The 23428-nt window shown below is 34.8% G+C and overlaps 1 protein-coding gene and 1 pseudogene across 2 annotated transcripts in view; one reads left to right on the forward strand and one right to left on the reverse strand.

The window, feature by feature from the left end:
- LOC145978632 (uncharacterized) overlaps positions 1-23428 on the reverse strand; it is a 495167-nt gene that overhangs the window by 295428 nt on the left and 176311 nt on the right. The window lies entirely within an intron of this gene.
- On the forward strand, positions 10125-11072 carry LOC145978815 (NADH-ubiquinone oxidoreductase chain 1 pseudogene; annotated as a pseudogene).

The following is a 23428-nucleotide window of genomic DNA, read 5'->3' on the forward strand; positions in this document are numbered from 1 at the left end:
ATAGAATTGTAGAATTGTTCTTTACGTCGCTTCAGAAAAGCAAAGAAACGTAAGTAAATGAGTACATTGCTTGTAGGTCCACATACGATAGGAAATCTATGTGATTATGAAATAGAAGTGATCATAAAATTGCGGTTAACTTTGAAAATCATGTTGTGTTTTCTTTCTACCCAGCAAGCCCTGATGAGTGATAAAAGAGTGTCATGTTCCCGACAAAAGTAGCAGCGGACTAACTTTGTGACGACTGGTGTCCAACTGGAGGACGTTGCACTCTCTGCCATCTAAGTCTATGTGTATGTTTACATGAATTAAAGTTGCTCTAGCCAGAGACCACTGGTGCCTGTTCGAAGCAACGGATTGTGCTGAAACTTGGTACAGAGACTATGGTGACCAAGGAGAAGCGAATGCTGACAAACGATAGTTCCAATTTTCACCACCAGGTTGAAATGTGGCTCTGAAGTTGGTGCACAGTGAACGCCGCTTCAAGCTACCATTGATCAGATTGTCTTACGCTTTCAAAGGGTCATTCACGTTGACAGGGGGCATATTTAACAGTGCTGTAACTGCATAAACTCACATTACTGATTGTTGTTACATCAGCGCCACATTCGCACCTGGTGGTGAAAATTTAAACTATATTTCATCAGTATTCGCTTCCCCATCGACTACATAGCCTTTATGTCAAGTTTCACCCCAATCCGTTGCTTCGAACTGGCTTCAGAGGTCTCTGGACAGTGGAAATTTAATTCTAAGCGCCACATTTGCACCGTGTGGGGAAAATTTGGACTATTTTTTTCCATGCTTTTATAAAATTGGTGTGTGTTTCCTCTTAATTCTTGTCTCTCTCTCCCTCCCTCTCTCTCTCTCTCGCTTCCATATTTCTACTTCTCATACTCTTCTTCCCTTTCCATTATCTCTATTTCTCTCCTTCTCTCTCTTTCAATTCGTATTTCTCCCAATATCTCCTCCTCCTATTTCCCTCGTCCTATCCTTATCTCCACCTGCCTCGTTCATATGTTCTCATTTGTACTGTAAATAGTTTTCGAAGCTATCAAGGTTAAACATAAATGACTGGTAACTTTCGATAATTTTACTGCCATAGATGGATGAACTGGTGAATCAATACATGGTTTAAAATTAGCATTTTGTAGGTTTTCATTTTTGGAAATTTTCAAATAGTCACTTTTGCTAATTTTCTAGATATCGACAGGTCATTTTATCCTGTAACGGATAAATGGATAAAGTTAATTTATATTGTGTAGATCAACTATTTAGTCTGTCCACCACCCCACCAAGTTTTATCTTTATCGCTCTGATAGTTTCTGAGAAATTAATAGGTGACACGGACGAATGTGACCGGGTTTGCTGATTGCAGTAAAAATAGGGGAAATTCCCTCATCTTAAGGATCCCTGTTATCCTAATGGCACAAATAAGCCAGTACAGTAATGCCATGTAAATTCTATAGTTCTTGTCTAATCTTACGGCGGGCGCTCTACATGCTGGCAAGGGAAGTGGGGAGCGGGGAAGCGACCAATCCAGCGCGATGAGAAACTGAGCATCATGAAGAAACGAGGTTCGCGCAGTACCTCCTCCCGCGACGTCATAACTCTCGACGCCACCGCTGTTGTCTGGTTGGTCAGCGGCGTATTCCCCGCTCCCCTCTTCACTTGCCAGCATGTAGGCCGCCCGCCGTAAGACTAAACAAAAGGTATAGTTAAGTGCAACATAATATACCACGATTTTTTTCTGCCCCTCTCCGTGCGTTCTAATCAATCTGTATCAGGTGACCTAATATGATGTAAAGTTACTAATTGGTACCCATGTACAATATCACTCTGAAGTCCGTAAACGAAGCTCCAATTTATTATTTACAGTTCTACGATGGCGAATGCTATGTTGGCGCTCTCACGTTGCTCTTTTCCATGATTTTGCCGATCTATGTGGTGGAGTGGTTATCACAGTACGATACGACGCCAGGGGTTCCCCGGCCTGGGCATGGGTGTTGTTTGGGAGTATTCCTTCATCAATTTCATCATATCATTCATCATCATCATCGTGGATATTAGCCAAAAGTGGCAGAAAGGCGACGCTAAATAACAAAAATGAAAGAAAATCCTCCATGATTCTAGAAGGAATTTTCCAACAGCTACAATTGGGCGTCTAACACTGTTGCATTGAAATCTTGTATTCAGAGTTCGGTTCCCGGTGTAGGGACAGTGGTTCCGATACAGCTTCAAACTGTAGGTCCAGTCCCAATTAGCCAATTTGAGCTTAAGGTTGACTTAAAAACTTTTTTTCAAACTGATATAACTCCCAAAATATTAATTTCCTGACGTCTTGCTTATTGTTACTCGAGCGTAAATCAAGACGAGTAATTGGGAGGATATTTTTGTACGACAATTTTTTTTTTATTTCTTCTGAGCATTGATTTCAAAACATAGCCAAATGTAGAACGCACCTGCTACTGTCCTCTGACACGACCAGTGTTGCCAGTACACACCGTAATTTCGAAAAAATCATACACCATAATTAACCCCATAAATCGTCCTGTAATGCAAAGAATGCGTAAAAAAACTATCGTTCTTTCATCAGTACGATAAACACCCACAGAGACCAAGGATACACATATGCTACTTCATAGTTGTCTTTTATTCAGGTTTTTACATTTTTTACACCTTGTAACTTCTCCCCCCCCCCCCCCATACTGAAAGTTCATGTAGGGAACCATATGATTGCTTAATGTTTAAAAAACATCCACATAGACAGTGACGGCGATTAGGGGGGCAAAGGCGGCAGTTGCCCCCACTTTTCGCCACTTATGCCCTCGCAAAATTGCAAAATCTATCTTCTATTTATATAAAAATGGATGTATGTGTGTAAGTTTGTTCCGGCATAACTCTCGAACGCCTTTAGCAATTTCAACCAAACTTGGTACACATGTGACTTACAATCTGGAAAGAAATACTGTGGGGGTAAGACACCCTTCGCACCCCTAGGGGTGGGGTGGTAAGGGGTGACATGTACAAATAATCGACATTAGTGTGGAATCCATAGCTTTCGGGGTCGATAAGATGAATAGTGACACTCCCAATGCCGTTCAATTTATTTAATCTTGCTCCTGGAGGTGAAACTAAAAATGTTGTTTATAATCATTTTTTGAGTTAAATTAATATTATAGTGAATTTGTAAAAGATTTTACTTTCTAATTTGTATACTGTACTTATAATTTTAAATACCTGTAAATAAAATTAGTTACATTTTACGCTATAGTTACAATTCATTATTATCCTGTCTAATAGAAGAATTGGGGTACATAAATACCCGGACAAAGCCGGGTAATTAGCAAGTCTTATATTCAAAGGGAATATACTGTTTTTGCCCCCCAGTTTTTCCATCTTGCCCCCCCCCCCCCGGTTTTGGAACCCAATCGCCGCCATTGCACATAGACAAAGGAGATACACCGTACAAGGTTCATGTCTCTATTGTATTTCTGTACAAAAGTTACGTACGTTCAAAATCTCGGTTTCGTTACATTTCGGACACTCTGTAGATGAGAATGCGTGTGAATCACATACAAAAAAATCAACCTAATTAAAATAGTGTAATTTGCTAATTTGTCAGATTTCAATGTGCACAAATTTGCTTCGTCAATGTAGCTTTAATCCACCCTGATCCTCAACGATTCCCCGAACTGAATAATCCTGCAGGATTCGTATATAGACGGTAGTCCATAGAGACACACAAGCTGTTCGTAATGATTCCCGCTTGTTTCATCATTATTTCCATCGCGCCACAAGCAGCACTATAACAGCATTCACCTGGAATTAGTAAATGAACGAAGAATGCAGCATCCCTTTCCGCTAATAGCGAGGCATTTTTATACTTTCAAACATTCGAAGCTAAAGAAACTTTCTCAATAATCAACACTTTGAAATATATAATGATGAGATTATCACATTATGAACTTGGATCAGCAGAGTAGAGCTTGAACTCGTATCTTGCCGCATGTATGTTACGTAGTTCTGCTGTGTGTCCATAGGTGTCGCCAGAAGTTTTTGTAGGGGAAGAGGGGCAGGCAATTGATAAACATTTATTAGTAAAAATAACACTAATAATAATTTCAACGGAATAAAAATAAACCTATTATTATTATTATTATTATTATTATTATTATTATTATTATTATTATTATTATTATTATTATTATTATTACATAAATGGGTAGACTGTATTACGCGATCCATCAGATGATTGAATATCCAGCACAACTGATTTACAATATTTTTTTGCACTTTAATTTTCGAGTGAAATTGCCATGTCATACAATTTGAATTGGACCCAGTGAAGTTTTCTGAAATCGGTAAACACAGCACGAAAACAATTTATCTACAGTAGAGCTTCTAATGACATTTTTTCTTAATGAACTCACAATGACGAAAATGTCACTTACCATGTTTTACAGCCGAGCCCTTCATTTGATGCAATTAGTGTGTTGTTATACTATTTATTGTATTTTGTTATTAACTTGTTAACATTTACAAACCTTGTTCAAGAAAATATTTAAAAGTTATGGAGAAAGTTTACTCATAAATTAACTTTATTTCTGTTACTGAGAATAACAACAACAAGGTTCCCTGTTTTAACTTGAAATGAACTATGCCAATTTGCAGGGGGGGGAGGGGCGACGGACCCATTGGACCCCATTTCCCGACGCCCATGTGCGTGTCGTAACCCTGATCCGCTTAAGATCAACGCCCTGCCTTTTTGTTCTCCCGGACTTCCGCAATCACAACCTAACTCAGCCCATCATGACCGGACATTTGCCTGAGGAATTTCCCTATTATCACTTCCACGTCGCAATACTCATACCTGCACCGACAGATATTCCACATTGTTAGAAGCGTCAGCAAAATAGACAATGTTCTACAGTTATAATTTACCCGTCTGCCTGTTAATTTAAAAAAAAAGGAGAAACAGTAGTTTTTTTGTATATGTAATTCTTTTACTGCTGCGGAAATTGACGGTCAACCCTTTACGGTGCAGTAATTTCCAATAACTTTACACGAACGCATGAAATATTACACACATCCAGAAAACAAATCTATTAGATTTGTAGAAAAGAAAACACATCACGTGAAGTACAGTTTACGGCTGTTTTGTCGTCATAGCACTGCAAGAGTTTCCTTTCCGAATGGATATAAATGCATCTTGCTCACAGGTAGTTCTTGAGTTAGTTATGAAATAGGTCCCTTAGGGCAAATCCTAGCCCGTAATATGATAACACACTTAACCAAATGCTGGATTTCAACACTTGGAACGGGATACCCAAATTTTAAGATAAATTCACGATACGTTCGTAATGTCCTGTTTTTGCTCTCTCATCTTTGTTAGGATGGTTATCAGGAACAGCATCCTAATCGCAGCTCAGGTTTTTCCTACTTGCCTGGTTTTATCCCTACGTCCCAGGCAAGCACTACACATCTAACTCCTATGGTCTCTTCGCCATCTTTCGAGCCGTGAGACTGATTAATATTTCCATAGATATAATCGCTATACATTTTATTATCAGTGAAAAATGTTAAATATTATTAAGAAAGTAAGCAACAAATTAAAACAATAATTTTACGTTCCCAGCCTCTAATGCCCTTCATACGAGAATGTTGTTAGATAGCCGACAGAAATGTTTCCGCATTTGCTTGTAATGGCTGAGGAAAATAAAACAGAAATGTCCATTAGAATATGAAACCCGGTGTGCTTATTAAAGTTACAGCCATTTGAGATATTTATCTAGTCGAACTGGAACACCATTTAAAAAGTTAAGTTTCTTTTAGCGCAAAGGCGAGACGAAATTTGCAGCTGGTGTCTGTTTTCTGCACACATTTTGCAAAAATAATACAAATTAGTGTCTGACGATAAATCTAGTGGGTTTAGTGAACCCTCATTTCTAAAATTTCAGGCGGTTGAGAGGGAAAAATCAGAAGATTGATGCGGCCTTAAAGCAAGGGATTTTCTCGCGTTGAACGAATGAGAAAAACAGTCACAAAAGGCGAGCCGTGTCCATAAATGTGGTTCCATTCTCTACGGGAGCCCTTAGGATACAAAGTACACTTGGGATGCCGCTAATCTCGGAGGGGCAATATGGCCGCCGTCTTCGCGTGACGTCATTGGAAGAAGAAGAGGAGGAACGGCGCGAAGGCTCACGGTAGGGCGACTTCCTCGTCGATAACAGGAAAGGGGAGATGTTTCCTTCCCAGAATCTTAATAAATCAGTTATTGTGACATTTTGTAAGGTCGTCTGCTGACCGCGGCTTTCTTTAGCGTCTTCAAAGCGTGCCTGGCTTGAAATAGCCTGCCTTGCGCAGAATATAAAATATATAATTGTTAATACTTGCCCAGTAGTAATATATGGAGTCTCTACGGGTCGGGCTCCAATTCAGGTTAATAGAATAAAGGTTGCAAATATTAATCAAAATAATACTTGATTTAACGGATAAAATTGTAGCCCACGAAAATTTCTTTTATGATGTATTGGTATAATAAATAAGATTATAATAGATAATACTAGTGCTACTACTCCCCCAAGTTTATTTGGAATTGATCGTAGAATGGCATATGCAAATAGAAAATATCATTCTGGTTGAATGTGTACTGGTGTTATTCTTAGAATAATCCATGATATGTGGTTAATTGATGAAAAGGCTATAATCTTTCGTAACGAGGTTTGATTTAATCCTCCAATTGCTCCAATAATTGCTGATGTTCTAATTGTTAAAATTAAAATTATGTTTAAATTGTCAATTACATAACTAAGCAATGTTGATGGAGCAATTTTTTGAATAGTTGTTATTACTAGACAGTTAATTCATGTTATTCCTTCTATAACTTCTGGTATTCAGATGTGAAATGGAGCAGCTCCTATTTTTATTAATAAAGCTATAGTTAAAAGTTGGATCTGTATATTGAAGTTTACAGCGTTAATTATAATTAGTGCTGCGGTCAAAATTATTGATGATGCTAATGCTTGAATTAGGAAGTATTTAAGTGATGCTTCTGTATTTCGTTGATTATTTGGTGTAGAAATTAATGGAATAAAAGATATTAAATTAATTTCTAAGCCTATTCAGGCTGCATACCATGAAGTGGAAGAAATAGAAAGGAGGGTTCCTATTGTGAGGGTCAATAGGAATATTATTTTCTTGGGGGTTGTGAGCATTAAAAAGGGAAGGATTAATTATAGACCTTCATATGTGGGGTATGAGCCCTCTAGCTTAATTAGCTTACCTTTTTATTATATTTTGGTGTATGGTGCACTGTGGGGTTTGATACCGTCGGAGAAAGTTTAATTCTTTCAATTATAAAAATTCATTTTTGTCACAAATAAATTAATAAGAACATGTTGAATTTCATGTATACTTTACCCTATCATGGTAATCCTTTTTCAGACATCTTATTTATATATAAGTTATAATAGTGGGTTAATAATATTATTTATTAGACTTTTATTGTTATGATCAATAAGTAGAACCTATTTATTAAATAATATAAAATACTTCAGAATCCTTTTTAATTTTATCCAATTTTTTTTAAGTTTTTGTAGTCTAACTTAAAGTAATTGACTTAATTAACATGTCATTTTAATACTTATTGAGTCTAGAGAAAAAAGAAGTTAATATATCTATATAGAACACAATTTTGAGGGAAAAAAAAATTGTGTTCTATATAGTACGGGAAGTGAGTAAAAAAATAAAAAGGGAGGAAATTTTCGTGAGATAATTTCTAATTATAATTTAATCTAATATAATACATATTATATTATAATAAAGAACCTCTCTTTATATTTTAGAATTAAAGTTTTATTCTAGCTTAAAATTCCCTAGTTAAATTTTACATATGTATTTATTAAAGAGAGGAAAAATTTCCGCCAATTTTTTATGGGTTGAGGTGGTGTATTTAAATTTAGTTCGCAGTGTGTGGCTTTGTTTAATTTTAATGTAAATTAGATTACAGGATTTTAAATTTTAATGTTTATTTTGTCCGGCTAAATTCGTGCCAGCTGCCGCGGTTAGACGTGGGGACATAAGTGGAGAGTTGTTGGCTTAATTGTAGTAATAATTGATTTTTGGTTGTTTATATTTTATTTATTAGGTGAAATTTTTAATATAATTTGTTCTTTGTTTTTATTAATTCTATAAAGGTGATATGTTAGACTAGGATTAGATACCCTATTATTATCATTGTAAATTTGGTTTGAGTAGTATTAGTTATGATCTTGAAACTCAAAGAATTTGGCGGTGCTTTATTCTATTTAGAGGAACCTGTTCCGTAATCGATATTCCGCGTTCTATTTGACCTATTATTGTAAAGTATCAGTTTGTATACCGCCGTAATTTGAATATTTAAATATATATATTCTTTTTTTCCGTTGAAATATATTTCAGGTCAAGGTGCAGCTTATTAGTGGGTGGAGATGGGTTACATTATGTTGATTTGGATAGTATATTGAAATTATATTTGAAATTGGATTTAATCGTAATTTTGTTTTAGAATAACATTTTGGTTTATTAGCTCTAGGGCATGCACACATCGCCCGTCGCTCTCATTTATATAGGTGAGATAAGTCGTAACATAGTAGGTGTACCGGAAGGTGTACCTAGTTTGAATAATATCAAAATATTTCTGTTAGTTAGAATATTCATTTACATTGAGTAGTTAGTCGTGCAATTCGACATATTTTGATAGAAATTTTATTACTATTTGAATTTAGTTTATAAGTTGATTATATATGAAAAGTAATTTTATTGGAGTTGGTTATATATTTAGTATATATAAATTAGTTTGTTATAGGTTATTAGTACAGTGTTGGGATTTATTAAATATATGAAATATTGATTTTTATTATAGGAGATGTTAATAATCGTACCTTTTGTATCAGGGAGGATTAAATTTTAATTGAATATTCTATTTTCTCGAAGGGTGAGGAGCTAGTAGACTAATTTTAAGGTAAAAGTGTTATATTTTTCTGTTAAAATTGTTATTTGTAATAAAATGTTATTCGACTTACCTTATATCTAGTTATTAGGGAATTATATTTAATATAGCTTTACATTTTAATATTTTTTATATTAATATATATTAGGATATTAATGTTTAGTTATGACTAGGGGGATGTGCTTCTGGTTAATATGTTGGTTATAACTTTATATTAAACTATTATATTTATTGGTTTGGAGATTGCTAGTTTTTGTAATTTTGTTATAATTTATTTGAAATTTTATTAAAAATTTAGTTTGGTTTTACTTGCTTACTTAATTATATGTTTTAATTGGTTTTATTTTGAAATTATGATTCTATTAGTATATTTATTTAATTAATTAAAGGAATTAGGCAAAATTTATTCTCGCCTGTTTATCAAAAACATCTTTTCATGATTTTTTATATGAAGTATCACCTGCCCAATGACATTTGTTTAATGGCCGCGGTATTTTGACCGTGCGAAGGTAGCATAATCATTAGTCTTTTAATTGGGGGCTAGAATGAATGGTTGGACGAGGAATAGACTGTCTTTAGTTAATTAATATATAATTTTACTTTAAAGTGAAAAGGCTTTATTTTTTTAAGGGGACGATAAGACCCTATAGATCTTTATATTATTTTAATGATGTTTTGATTAGTAATATAATTGTATATATTATTAAATAGTATTTTGTTGGGGTGATGGGAAGATAATAATTAGCTCTTTTTTATTTAATATTCAATAATTTTTGTTATTTGGATCTATTTTTAGTGATTTAAAGAATAAGTTACCTTAGGGATAACAGCGTAATCTTTCTTGAGAGATCATATCGACAGGAGGGGTTTCGACCTCGATGTTGGATTAAGATATCATTTGGGGGTAGCATTTCAAATTTGATGGTCTGTTCGACCTTTAATTTCTTACATGATCTGAGTTCAAACCGGCGTGAGCCAGGTTGGTTTCTATCTCTTAATATTAAAAGTGTTTTAGTACGAAAGGACCAAATACTTATATTATATATATGATATTGATTAATAATAATTACTATTATGGCAGAGAAGTGCATTGAATTTAGAATTCAATAATGAAGATAATTTCTTTTTATAGTAGATGCTATTAGATTTATTTATTGGGGTTGTTTCTTTTATTATTTTAGTTGTATATATTTTAATTAGAGTTGCTTTTTTTACTTTGTTTGAGCGCAGGGTTTTGGGTTATATTCAAATTCGTAAGGGTCCTAATCGGGTTGGAGTTTGTGGTATTTTTCAGCCTTTTGCTGATGCAATTAAATTATTTACTAAGGAGCAAACATTACCTACTTTAAGAAACTATTATCCATATTATATATCTCCAGTTTTTAGTTTATTTTTGTCTTTGGTTGTTTGGGTTGTTTTTCCATATCACACTTTATTATTTAATTTTTATTTGGGGGTGTTTTTCTTTTTATGTTGTATGAGAATGGGAGTATATAGAGTAATATCTGCCGGGTGGGCATCTAATTCTAATTATGCATTACTTGGAGGTCTTCGAGCCGTTGCTCAAACTATTTCTTATGAGGTTAGATTAGTATTAATTTTATTGTCCTTTATTTTTTTAATTGGTGGTTATAATTTACTTTTATTTAATGTTTTTCAGGATTATTTATGATTTATTTTTATTGCTTTACCGTTGGCGTTAGCCTGACTGAGTTCTTGTTTAGCTGAAACTAATCGGACTCCTTTTGACTTTGCTGAGGGGGAGTCTGAGCTTGTCTCTGGGTTTAATGTTGAGTATAGTGCTGGCGGATTTGCTTTAATTTTTATATCTGAATATGCTAGTATTTTATTTATAAGTGTTTTGTTTAGAATTTTATTGTTGGGTGGGTACCACTTTTCTTATTTTTTTTACTTAAGGGTTATTTTTTTAGGATTCATTTATATTTGAATTCGAGGGACATTACCACGATTTCGTTATGATAAACTTATATATTTAGCTTGAAAGAGTTTTCTTCCAGTTTCTTTAAATTATTTATTTTTTTTTGTTGGTTTTAGGGGATTGATTGTATCAATTTATATTTAATTGCATAATAATTAGAATGTGAAGACTTCTAGAATATTTACATTCTATTTTATGTTTTCAAGACATACACTTAAGGTTTCAGTCAAGAAGTCATTTTTTTAAAATTTTATCTCATAATAGTAGAGTTGCTGGGGATATAATAAAATATGTAAGAGCCTTTTCATGTGAATTCCTGTGGAATATCGCATTCTCAGCTTCATTTGGTGCCCTTTATACTAGGTATTTTCCCCTTTTTTTCTAAGAAAATGACAACCGTCTGTGAAAACAGATGGAGACCTAGTTTTAAAAATGTTTCCATCAAATCAAAACACAAAATACAGTAGACTCTTGCCCGGTCTTTCCTTGGACAAGAGGGAACGATATTAACGAGTGCATAAATTACTTTAGTTTAATTCTTTACTAAATTTAACGTAACAAATTGATTGAATTGTGTAGTACAATTTTAAAGAAACATGCATAAGAGATAAACATGATAATGATAATAGTGAATAAATAATAATCATAATAATAACTAGAACGGGATGCAGCGAAGCAAAAATGACAAATGTCCGGGAATTACATATTTTTGCACTTTTATATTACATATTTTCTGCTTGGAGTAAATATTTTTATGTAAATGACGTATTTGTACCATGTCATTGTTTTCTTTATAAATTCAGATATATTTTTGGGGACAACATTCAAAATTAGTTTCTCTAAAAATATAAGAATTTTTTATCAAATTAATATTGTTTGCAGCCACGAAAATCACATCTCAAAAAAGGTCCCATGTTTGCTCTGTTGTTCACTACAGCCATATTTTGCAAATAATTCCTGCTGTTTCTGTGAATATTAATCGCAGACCATCAGTCTTTACTTGCAATTAACTTCTTTTAAAATATTGAGCAATTTATTTTGAAAACATATTACTTTTTCTCTGCCATTAATGTAAGAAATACCATAGGAATGACCATGAAGAAAATCACCGAAGACTGTAGAAAATATTATAATGAACACCATAATATATTTACATATGTTTTAAATATTTAAAAAGTTTTCATATATACCTGTTTATACACGTATTTATGTACACTCACCTGCAATACAAATGGGACCTAATTCTGAATTAATCGCTTCGCTGTAATTCGTTATGTGTATTTCCCAACTCTACGTCCATGGCAGAACTTGCCATTGGAAAGTTGCTAGAGTTAGCAACTGCAAGGAAGCCAGTATTTGAGGATCTATACCCTGTCTCAGCTAACTGTGGAGCAAGGCAGCGCATAGCGTTAGAGAAGCGAGGGAAATCTATTGGCCAGAGCAAAGCAGTAGACGCTGATGGGATGGCTGGTAACTTCAGACGCTTTCCCCCTCTCCACGCAATTCCCTTCCTCTCACGTGTTCATTGGTGGAGCCGTCTCGCGTCACTACTTGCGCAGAGATCCATTATCGTTTGCCTGCTCCACAGTTAGCTGGAACGGAGTATAGGTCTCCCATTTTTACTCTACATATTGGCTACATAAGTACCCGGCCTTAATAACAAAATATCACTAGTATCATACTATCTCAGTATTCATATCAGTGTGGTCACTTCGAAGCACGACCAGTGCAAATATCTGCAAATCCCCGGCAGAGACAAGTATTCTTGGCTTGATTAGTCAGTATATTGTAAGGAAAAGTTACACAGGGTGAAAAAAATTTTACATCGTTCAGCTCATTCAAAATATTAATATGCACACTGAAAGTTACGCTATTGTTCACTTTTTCCTCTTAAATTCAAAATGAATTACCTTAGTGCATCCACACGTCATCTGCGACCTCAGACACTCACCTGAAAAGAAAGAAAGGATTTTTATCGTGCGCTGACTAACAACAATTAGTGAAAACGTTAGCTCAACAGAAACGTGGTAACGGTTAATGGAATGCCCTGTAAGTGTTTATATGGAGAGTAAAGAAACTTCTTTGAGTCACAGGCGGGTTCAATTAACAATAAAATTCCTCCTTAAATCATGGGAAAATCATCCTCATCCATTTAAAAAATTGTTTGAAATACAAAAACAATGGGCTGAAGCCGATATAATAAATCCTCATACCACCTCATATTTCCTTGTATACTGTCATTACTTATTTCCAGAACTTCGATCTAATACTTTCACTCTCTTACATCGTTTGATTTATCAACTAGATATTCCATTATACACTCAATGTTCAATCCACCTCAGAGATCTAGGTTTATATGCAATGTACAGACAAAAATGGCCAATGCATGTAATGATTTACACCGATGGTTCTAAGAATAACAATGGTGTAGTATGTGCCCATTACATCCCAGAGAAAAACATTTATCAACAATTTAGATCGCCTATAGATTCATCTATTTTTACTGCGGAAAGTTACGCCCTATACAAACCCTTACAATGTGGAATTGCGGAAGATTTTTAAAAAATTCTTCTCCTTACAGATTCTCTGAGTGTTCTTCAAGCATTATCAACATCCTATCCCAAATTATGTCATCAATCATATCTAATTATTTTAATTATTCAACAAATTGAATTTGCTTACAAAAGAAACATTGACATACAATTCAGTTATGTTAAAGCGCATAATACTAACGTAGGAAATGATCGAGTGGACATATACGTATGCTAAACAGGCCAGAGATTTACAACTCATAAGTTTCAATAGGTTAAGGTATACTGATTTATTACCACTAGTGAAAGTAAAAATTATGGAACAATGGAACAAATGGTGAGAAAATCAATTTAAGTTTGTGGGCAACACATATAGATGGATTGCAGAATTTAAATCTAAAGTCCCTTGGTTCAATTCATACACACTCCCACGGCAAGTCATAGTTTTTATTAATAGATTAAGAACAGGACATGTACCTACACCAGCACATTTAGCAAAAATAAAAATTAAAACTCAAGAAAATTGTAAATGTGGCAATAATAATCCTGATGCTCAACATTTAATTCTAGAATGTCCAATTTTTTCAGATTAACAAATCATACTCTACAAAGGTTTACAACGTTTAAAAATTCCATTTCCAATATCACTCTCATCCATTTTAACAGATTTATCCCCTTCATTAATATGGATGCTGTATGCATATTCTCGGAAATGTAGACTCGAAATATAAAGTGATTTTTATATATACATATATATATTTAAAAAAATAAGAAGAAGAAACAGCAAAGGGACAAAAAAGGAATTATTTATAATAATTGTTTTATATTAGTGATTCTGATTAATTTGTGAGACTAACTATCAACTTTAGAAGAAAACATTAAAACAAATACAAAACAATAACGATGTCCAAAGTCGACAAAATAATGCTGACAGGGACAAAAGAAGAAGAAGAAGAAGAAGAAGAAGAAGAAGAAGAATGGAATACCCGAATAGTGTAATTGGTAATTATTTTCGTTTCATTCTGGCTATACTCGGAAATAATAATTAAGTACAGAAACTTTCGTGTATTTACATTTGTCTTGTCCAACGTTAATTCTATATGCAAGTGTGTTTAGTGATTGTGATGTGATTTAATGTGCTATAAAATTGTTCCTCTTCAGGCAGAAACGTAAGCAAATCTGTACCTTGCTTGTAAGTCCACATACGATAGGAAATATAAGTGATTATAAAACTGCGTTTAACTTCGAATACTGTGTTGTGTTTCTTTTCTATCCAGCAAGCCCTGATGATTTGCAAAGATTCTCATGTTTCCGACTAAAGGAGTAGCGGACTAACTTTCTGACGACTGGTGTACAACCGGGGGACGTTGCAGTACCGAACCCGAGACCCCTTGATTACAAGACGAGGATGTTACCAATGCGTCATCGGGGAGGCACAATAAGATGATGAGATATAGCACAACCCGTTTAGGAAATTTTGCGGGGAATTGTCCAGACCATCTTTGACCACTTATTTCTTCCTCGTATTTTGAGGAGATGATGGGAATTTTGTTTGCAATGATATAGACGTAATATTACTAGAGCGATATAGATATAATGTTAATAATAGTATGTAATAAAGATGAGAATAGAATATACAAGATGATGCTCATTAGCAGAAAGACATGTTTAAGAAACTTATTATGAAAGATAATGAAAGAGGATATCAGGAACAGATAATAACTTATACGATCAAGAACATCATCATTGTACTTGAAACGGTGTAATGAGTCGCTAGGTTATAATTACATAAAAGTTGTTGAAAATATAAAGGTACACGTTATGACAAATGAGAAGATACCTCTTCTATACTGATATTCAGTTTTCATGACTGTAACCTCAATGTTGTGAAAGTTTGATAATGTGCTAACCTAAAAATTGTGGTTCTTATGTTAAGTAATATTAGGCTTTACTAATACTTTCTAGGTTCGCACATTTGTGATTCCAAGCACGAAAGACAAATTCAATAAATAAGTTATTGTAACTTTTCATATTCATGTTGGCATGTGCGGAACCTTTCAAATCTAGCACGACATAGGTATCTCTTAAATGTCAATGGGAAGTCTGTCGTTTCGCTGCAGGATACATTCACGAATATCCCATGTAAATTCTTTCCTAATATTTGTAATTAGTCAAATGTGCACTGGACACTCCACTGATAACATAATAAACAACTCTATAACCAATATTTAACAATGAATTTCATATACATATGGACAATTATTACGTTAGTAATTATCTTCCTCACAAATGTATAACTAATGATCAATAGCGGATATCCATTTGTAACTTTAATTAATAAAATGCAATTCGGTTTTATACTAGTTTCTACATTAATAGTCCATCATTGTTACAAAATAGTTTTATAACAGATATTAATCATAAACATACAGGGAGAGAGAGAGAGAGAGAGAGAGAGAGAGAGAGAGAGGACGCGAGAGAGAAGGGTACTCTTCAACAGGATACTATAATGTTTGCTCTTTTATTTTTAGGCATTACACACTTCTTATTTTCCATTGAAGACTGACATTAAAATGTGTCTGGGAGTTGCGTTACGATTTATTTATTTAAAATTTCTCAAGGAAACTCAGCGTTTAACCCTTCGTTTACTCGTATTGAAAGGTACATACACTAGCAACAATGGCTGTCGCTCAAACGCTGTCATTTCTTGCTATAACACTGAATCGTATAATTCTAAAGCTCTGAAACCTGCTCACAATGTGTACTTAACACAATCAAAATCGATGACGTCAACATTCAGGAAATCTCTCACGCTCTTCCAATCACTTGACGGTAGAGATGTCAACTCCAGCCAGCTCTAGCTTTTACAGCAAATTCTACCAATGGAAAACTAACGATAAGAAGTACTTTGCTGTCCTTACCACCAGTTTCACGTAGTCCAAATGGTATCGATCAGAATATCTGCGCAGATTCGTTATATTGTTCACGTGGATCAAGGTAGAAATATATTCATCAGCACCGTGTAATAACTCTCAGTTGCAGTAATATTAATATATTATTAATATTAAAATAATCTGAGATCACCTACTGCAAGAATCGACTTCTGGTCTCCTATGTGGACTCTTTTTGGTAAAATCCTGAAATTAGGTGTAATTTTTATTATTATTATTATATTTATATTATATTTAAAATAATGAAATGTGAAGAACCATATTATAAATTTTCAAAGTACGATAGAGAATTTTAAGAAAAAAATAAGAATGTATGAAAAGTTGCAGATAAGATATGAAAACGTTTTTCGGGCGTTTTCCGCACCCAGCAAGAAATGAGTTTGAGCACTTAATAATCCTGTCTAGCATGATACCCAGGTTCTTGCAATTCCATTCTAGATGCTCTCGACCTTCTCGAACGGTTCTTAGATAAACGTTTGTTTCGATTCATGAATATGCAATTGGCATTCGTCGAACGGGCAAGCTGGAGCCCTCCCGCAAGGGGAAAAAGTACCTACCACTCAGGGTGTAATTACTACATCCAGACACGTAGGGCTTGTTCTCGTTTCGATCAAACGGCTGCTCCTGGAGGAAATGAGGAACAAGAGAGGATCTTCCCTTTGAGTGTAAGGTTTCCTCAGCCAGGAACCACCAGTCTTTATTGCGCTTGTAGTTCTCGTGAGAGGAAGTGTACCATCACCGAGTGTACATGCCATCCCCCTCTATGTTGTTTGTTCCTTGCTCAAAGCACGATTTAATATTTCTATTCCAATAACAATACTTGTGAGTCTGTTTCTGTTCCCAGTTTAATTTTATTTCCATTTGCCCTAAATTTATCTTACATCTTGAGTCCATTTAATTTTCCTTACACTTCTCTTAAATTTATCTTACATTTTGTGCCCAGTTTCATTTTCCTTTAACATGTCCTAAATGTATCTTACATCTTGTGCCCATTTCCTCAACATGTCCTACATTTATGTTATATGTTGTGCCCAGTTTCATTTTCCTTCCACTTGTCCTCAATTTATCTTACCTCTTGTGCTCAGTTTCATTTTCTTCCACTTGTCCTGAATTTATCTTACATCTTGTGTCCAGTTTTATTTTCTTCCACTTGTCCTGAATTTATCTTACATCTTGTGCCCAGTTTCATTTTCATTTAACATGTCCTAAATGTATCTTACATCTTGTGCGCAGTTCTTCAACATGCCCTACATTTATGTTGTGCCCAGTTTCATTTTCCTTCCACTTGTCCTACATTTATTTTACATCTTGAGCCCATTTCAGTTTCCTTACACTTCACCTAAATTTATCTTACATCTTGTGCCCAGTTTTATATTCCTTCCACTTGTCCTACATTTATCTTACATCTTGAGCCCATTTCATTTTCCTTACACTTCTCTTAAATTTATCTTACAATTTGTGCCCAGTTTCATTTTCCTTTAACATGTCCTAAATGTATCCTACATCTTGTGCCCAGTTATTTAACATGTCCTACATTTATGTTATATGTTGTGCCCAGTTTCATTTTCCTTCCACTTGTCCTAAATTTATCTTATATATTGTGTCCAGTTTCATTTTCCTTGTTAATCACGACGATAAGGATGAAAGGTGAATTGGTGACATAGATAAACGAATAGACGCAATGAAACATCCGAGGATTCGAATCTATGCCTCTTGGAGTCGAAACTCACTAAGATAATCCCGCTGCTACTGGCTGGCAACTGAATTTCCAAACTAATATACGTAGTCCTACATCTCGATAATGTAACTTCCACACTTAATATTCAGACTGCATTCATTATACAACGTTTTGCATTATTATTCTTCGCAGCGGCGGCTCAAAGGGCAGAGCCGCCGTGCCATGGCACTACCCTCAGAAGAAACGCATACCTCGCCAAAGTATTGTTAAATTAATACATTTATAATTTACAGAAAAGAAGATTCGAATCTCGTAATCGGTCAAGCTCATGGTGTAAAGACTTGAGTCAAGCTGACGACCGCCCCAATCTACACGCTGCGTCTCCAGCTCTTTCGTACCCTCGCGAGGCCCGAGCCCTTCAAGAGCTGGTCTGACCAAGTTGACACATGTGCAGAGGGTTGAAGAAGTCTCAGCTGGAAACAAGGTGGGGGTGTTGGTTATAAAGACACCAGCCGAGACCGTTTTTGCTTGGCGCGACGAGGGACATAGTTGCCACCGTTGGAGATATGTCACTAAATATGACTGATTTGTAAGACCCGTTGGGAAGTAATTCGTCAGAAAGGTACTATCTCCTTTTCTGCCTACTTTTGGAAAAACAAACGTAGTATTTATCCAAATGGATACACACGCTGACAGACCTGCCTAAGCAATTACAAATAGCGTATCACAGTGCGACAAGTAGACATCATCTTATCCAAAAGACATGGAATTTTGTTTATGTCAAGTGTTACTTTTAAGAAAGGAATAAATACACTACGTATTATGAATGGTTGCAAATTGATTAAATAACGCATTTTTTCTTAAGATAAAGAAGGTATAATTTTAGTGTGTTATTATTGGGTAATCCAGTGTTCATGGCGATGAACAAATTGCAATGCTGCAATGCTGTCACTAAATATGACTGATTTGTAAGACCCGTTGGGAAGTAATTCGTCAGAAAGGTACTATCTCCTTTTCTGCCTACTTTTGGAAAAACAAACGTAGTATTTATCCAAATGGATACACACGCTGACAGACACTGAGAAGCACGTGCTATTAGTTCCGTGGAAAAAGCTAAGACATTACGAAAATTGCATAATTGCAATTGTCTTATCTAAGTTTTTTTTCCCCTTCGTCTGTATAAATTCCATAAGAATTCTTTCCAATCCGCAACAATTTCCCTTCCTATGTTCAATAGTGTCTTGCCTCAGGTTGATCTTAGTCATATTTTGAGACGTTTCATTGTGTAAAAGAACCGTTCAGCTGTAGCCGAATACAATGTGCAATGTTCAACAGTTTGTGCAACTGAAAATTGACATCTACCCAGAGTGCAATTTGTGTCCCCACCCCTTTGCCCCGCTAAGTTACGCCTGTGCTTTCGGATCTTAAGAAAATATAGGTATACTGAAGAAATTAGTTAGAGTAACGAAGAATTCCAAACTATTACAAAATTGAGAATCTCGTAAGTTATTGATTGTGTTAGTCTTGTGTAGTAAATGTGCAGTCTAATGTGTTTGTGTTTGTGTTTGTCTTGTGTAGTAGTTCCTCCATTCATATTGGGGGTTAGGCGTAGAGCTGACAACTCTGCACTGTAAAAGAAAATGTCAAGAAACAGCAATATAAGGCCATGGATGTTCCCAAGGTAAAATATTCCGGAGGTAAAATAGTCCCCCGTTCGGATCTCCGGGTGGGGACTACTTTGGGAGGTCCCTGGACTAAGGATAAGATCTACATTAGGAGTAAGGATATTAAATTAGGCACCTGGAATGTTCTGAGCCTTTACCGGCCTGGCGCATTTCAGTGTACAGTTAATGAGATAGTTAAGTATAAATTAGATGTAGTAGCTGTCCAGGAAGTTAGGTGGCCAGGAGAAGGGAATTGTAAAAATAAAAATTATACTTTTTTCTATGATGGTACTGAAAATCATAATTTTGGAACAGGCTTTTTCATAAATAATAGAATTATCTCGGCTCTTAAAACAGTAGAATTTATTAATGATAGGATATCATATGCAGTTTTACAGGGTAGGGGGTGTAAAATTATTTTAATAAACATACATGCACCAACGGAAGATAAAGATGATAATACTAAAGATGATTTTTATACAGAGTTAGAACAGGTCTTTGATAAATTTTCTCAGTATGATATGAAAATTCTGTTAGGTGACTGTAATGCACAGATTGGCAAAGAAGAGATATTTAAACCCACGATTGGTAAAGAAAGTCTTCATGAATTAAGTAATGATAATGGTATAAGATTGATTACTTTTGCAACCTCAAAGAATTTAATTGTGAAAAGTACCACATTTAAACATAAAGATATCCATAAATATACCTGGTCTTCTCCAGATGGTAAAACTCATAATCAGATAGATCATATTCTCATTGATAAGAGAAGGCATACTAGTATAATTGACGTTCGTACACATAGAGGTGCTGACTGTGCCAGTGACCATTATTTAGTAATTGCTAAATTAAGAGAAATACTCTCAGTGTTAAATCATAAGCAACAAAATCTAAAAGTTCTAAAATTTGATACAGGAAAGTTTACTGATGAAAGAATTAAGAAAGATTACCAAATTAAACTGTCAAATAGATTTGATGTTTTGCAGGATTTAAATGATGATGAAAATATAAATGAAACAGACGTAAATAAGAATTGGGAGCACATACGTAATGCAATAGAATCAGCAGCTAAAGAAAGTATAGGATACCATAAACCGAGAAAAAGTAAGCCATGGTTTGATAATGAATGTCATAATCTAATAGAAATAAGAAATCAGGCTAGACTTAGGTGGTTAAATAACTCTGATGATACAAATCTAAACAATTATAATAGAATAAAGCGAGAAGTTAACCGCACGATTAGAAGTAAGAAAAGAGATTACTTTGAAAGCAAGATTAACGAAATTGAAACAAACAGCAAAAATAAAAATATCAGAGATTTATATAAAGGTGTAAATGAGTTTAGAAAGGGGTGGCAACCTAAAGTAAACTTGATAAAAGATAAAGACGGTAATTTTCTAGCTGACCCAAGCGATATTCTAAATAGATGGAAGAACTACTTTAATGACCTTTTAAATGTCCATGTAGGAGATAAATCAGAAGTTAATGAAGTACACACAGCAGAACCTTTAGTTCCAGAACCTAACTTGACTGAAGTTAAAGATGCTATTAAAAGGCTAAAGAATAACAAAGCACCTGGCATTGATTTAATACCAGCTGAATTAATTAAATATGGTGGAAATTCATTAATATGTCAAATTCATAAATTAATTTGTTTAATATGGAATAAAGAAGAAATCCCTCAACAGTGGAAAGAATCCATAATTGTTCCTGTGTTTAAAAAAGGTGATAAAATGAACTGCAATAATTACCGTGGAATTTCTCTACTCTCAACAACATATAAAATGCTCGCGTACTTTCGACGTGGCCTTCGGCCACGTCTTTTACGCTCGCATGCGTGACCTTCGGCCACGTTGTGGGCGCAATCACGTTATAGATGGAGTTCCTCAATGACCTTAATGACTTTGAAAATGTCTGCATGTTGCATTGTATGATGGGGAACATGTGTACAAGTTCACTAATTTGTAAAGTTTAGAAAGTAACTTTATGTGTGTATGGGCTCTAATAAGGTACAAATATTCAAAATATTATTGTATATTTTCTTAATAATGAACTGAGTAAGTAATAACCGTTTCAAGATAAGTAGTTGGATGCTTTGCATAAACGAATTGAATAGCGACTAAATTGAAAATTCAATATTTACATATTTTGTTAGTTTCACATTTTTGAACGTAATTGGATAATAAAAATTTTTTTCCGTCATTCCCCTCAAATCCCTACCTTGCCTCTGTAATAAATGCTGATGCTCGTATTTTGAAATTCGAAAAATCTAGCATAATTCCCTTACAGTAGCTTCCGGGGTGAAAATAAACTTTCTTTAAGTTCCCTAGCAACGTCCGTTTCCATGGACAACAACAGGCACGGCAAGCTCTAAGGAATTGCATGTCATTATACCCCCTAAACATTTAATTAAAACAAGCACGATGTAGATATTTACGCATTGAGTATAACGTAATTGTATCTGGGCTGAAACACCTTATTATGTAGATGTCACCCCTGTTTCAGGCATCTTTTCAAAGCCAGGAGTTCATTCATCTGTGTGCTATTGATCTGTGAGAAATATAATGTATCTCGACAATTAAGAATTGAAGGAAACAATGTGTGCTGCAAAAAAATGTCCGTGACAACGGTTGCTAAGGACGTGAGAAAAGGGCATTTTCACCCTTAAGGAAGGGCCGATTGAGCGATTTTTGAATTTTCTCGGCCATTTGGGACGATTTCATGGGGGGTCGTAATCGGGCGTTTTTCGCCTCCGGGGCTTCCTTCATGGAGAACATTTATGTCAGTGAGTCAGTGAGTGGTGGGATTGGGGCTTTATATATATTGGACTCGCGCGCTTTCGACGTGGCCTTTGGCCACGTCTCGTGCGCTCGCCGACGTGGTTCTCTTATTTGGAAAGTTTTGAACGTAAATTTATGTGTGTTTGCGCTGTAATATGTACAAATAATCAAAATATTATTGTTTTTTCTTAATAATAAGCTGGGTAAGTAATAACAGTTTCAAGATAGTTAGTTAGATGTTTTATGTAAACGAATTCAATAGGACACTAAATTGGAAAAGTAACATTTTAATTCTGTAGTCAGTTTTACATTTTTATACATAATTGAAATAAAGAAATGTTTTCCTTCATTTTTCGAAAATTTCTATCTCTCCTCTGCAATGAATTCTGATGCTCACATTTTAAAATTCGAAAACTCTAATACGGTGCACAAAGTGGACTTAAAACACCAAATCAATCAATCAATCGAAAACTCTAGCATAATTCCTTTACAGTAGTTTTCGGGGTGAAAATAAACTTTATTTAAGTTCCCTAGCAACGTCCGTTTCCATGGACAACAACAGGCACGGCAAGCTCTAAGGAATTGCATGTCATTATACCCCCTAAACATTTAGTTAACAACCACGATGTAGATAATATTTTCGCATTGAGTTTACCAATATATACGTAATTGTATCTGGGCTGAAACTCCTTATCATGTAGATGTCACCCTTGTTTCAGGCACCTCTTCAAAACCATGAGTTCATTCATCTGTGTGCTATTGATCTGTGAGAAATATAATATATCTCGACAATTAAGAATTGAAGGAAACAATGTGTGCAAAAGAAATGCCCGTGGCAACGGTTGCTAAGGACTTGAGAAAAGGGCATTTTCACCCTTAAGGAAGGGCCGATTGAG

Source organism: Lepisma saccharinum, chromosome 25 (genome assembly GCF_977018435.1).
Source record: "Lepisma saccharinum chromosome 25, izLepSacc3.1, whole genome shotgun sequence".
NCBI classification, from domain to species: domain Eukaryota; kingdom Metazoa; phylum Arthropoda; class Insecta; order Zygentoma; family Lepismatidae; genus Lepisma; species Lepisma saccharinum.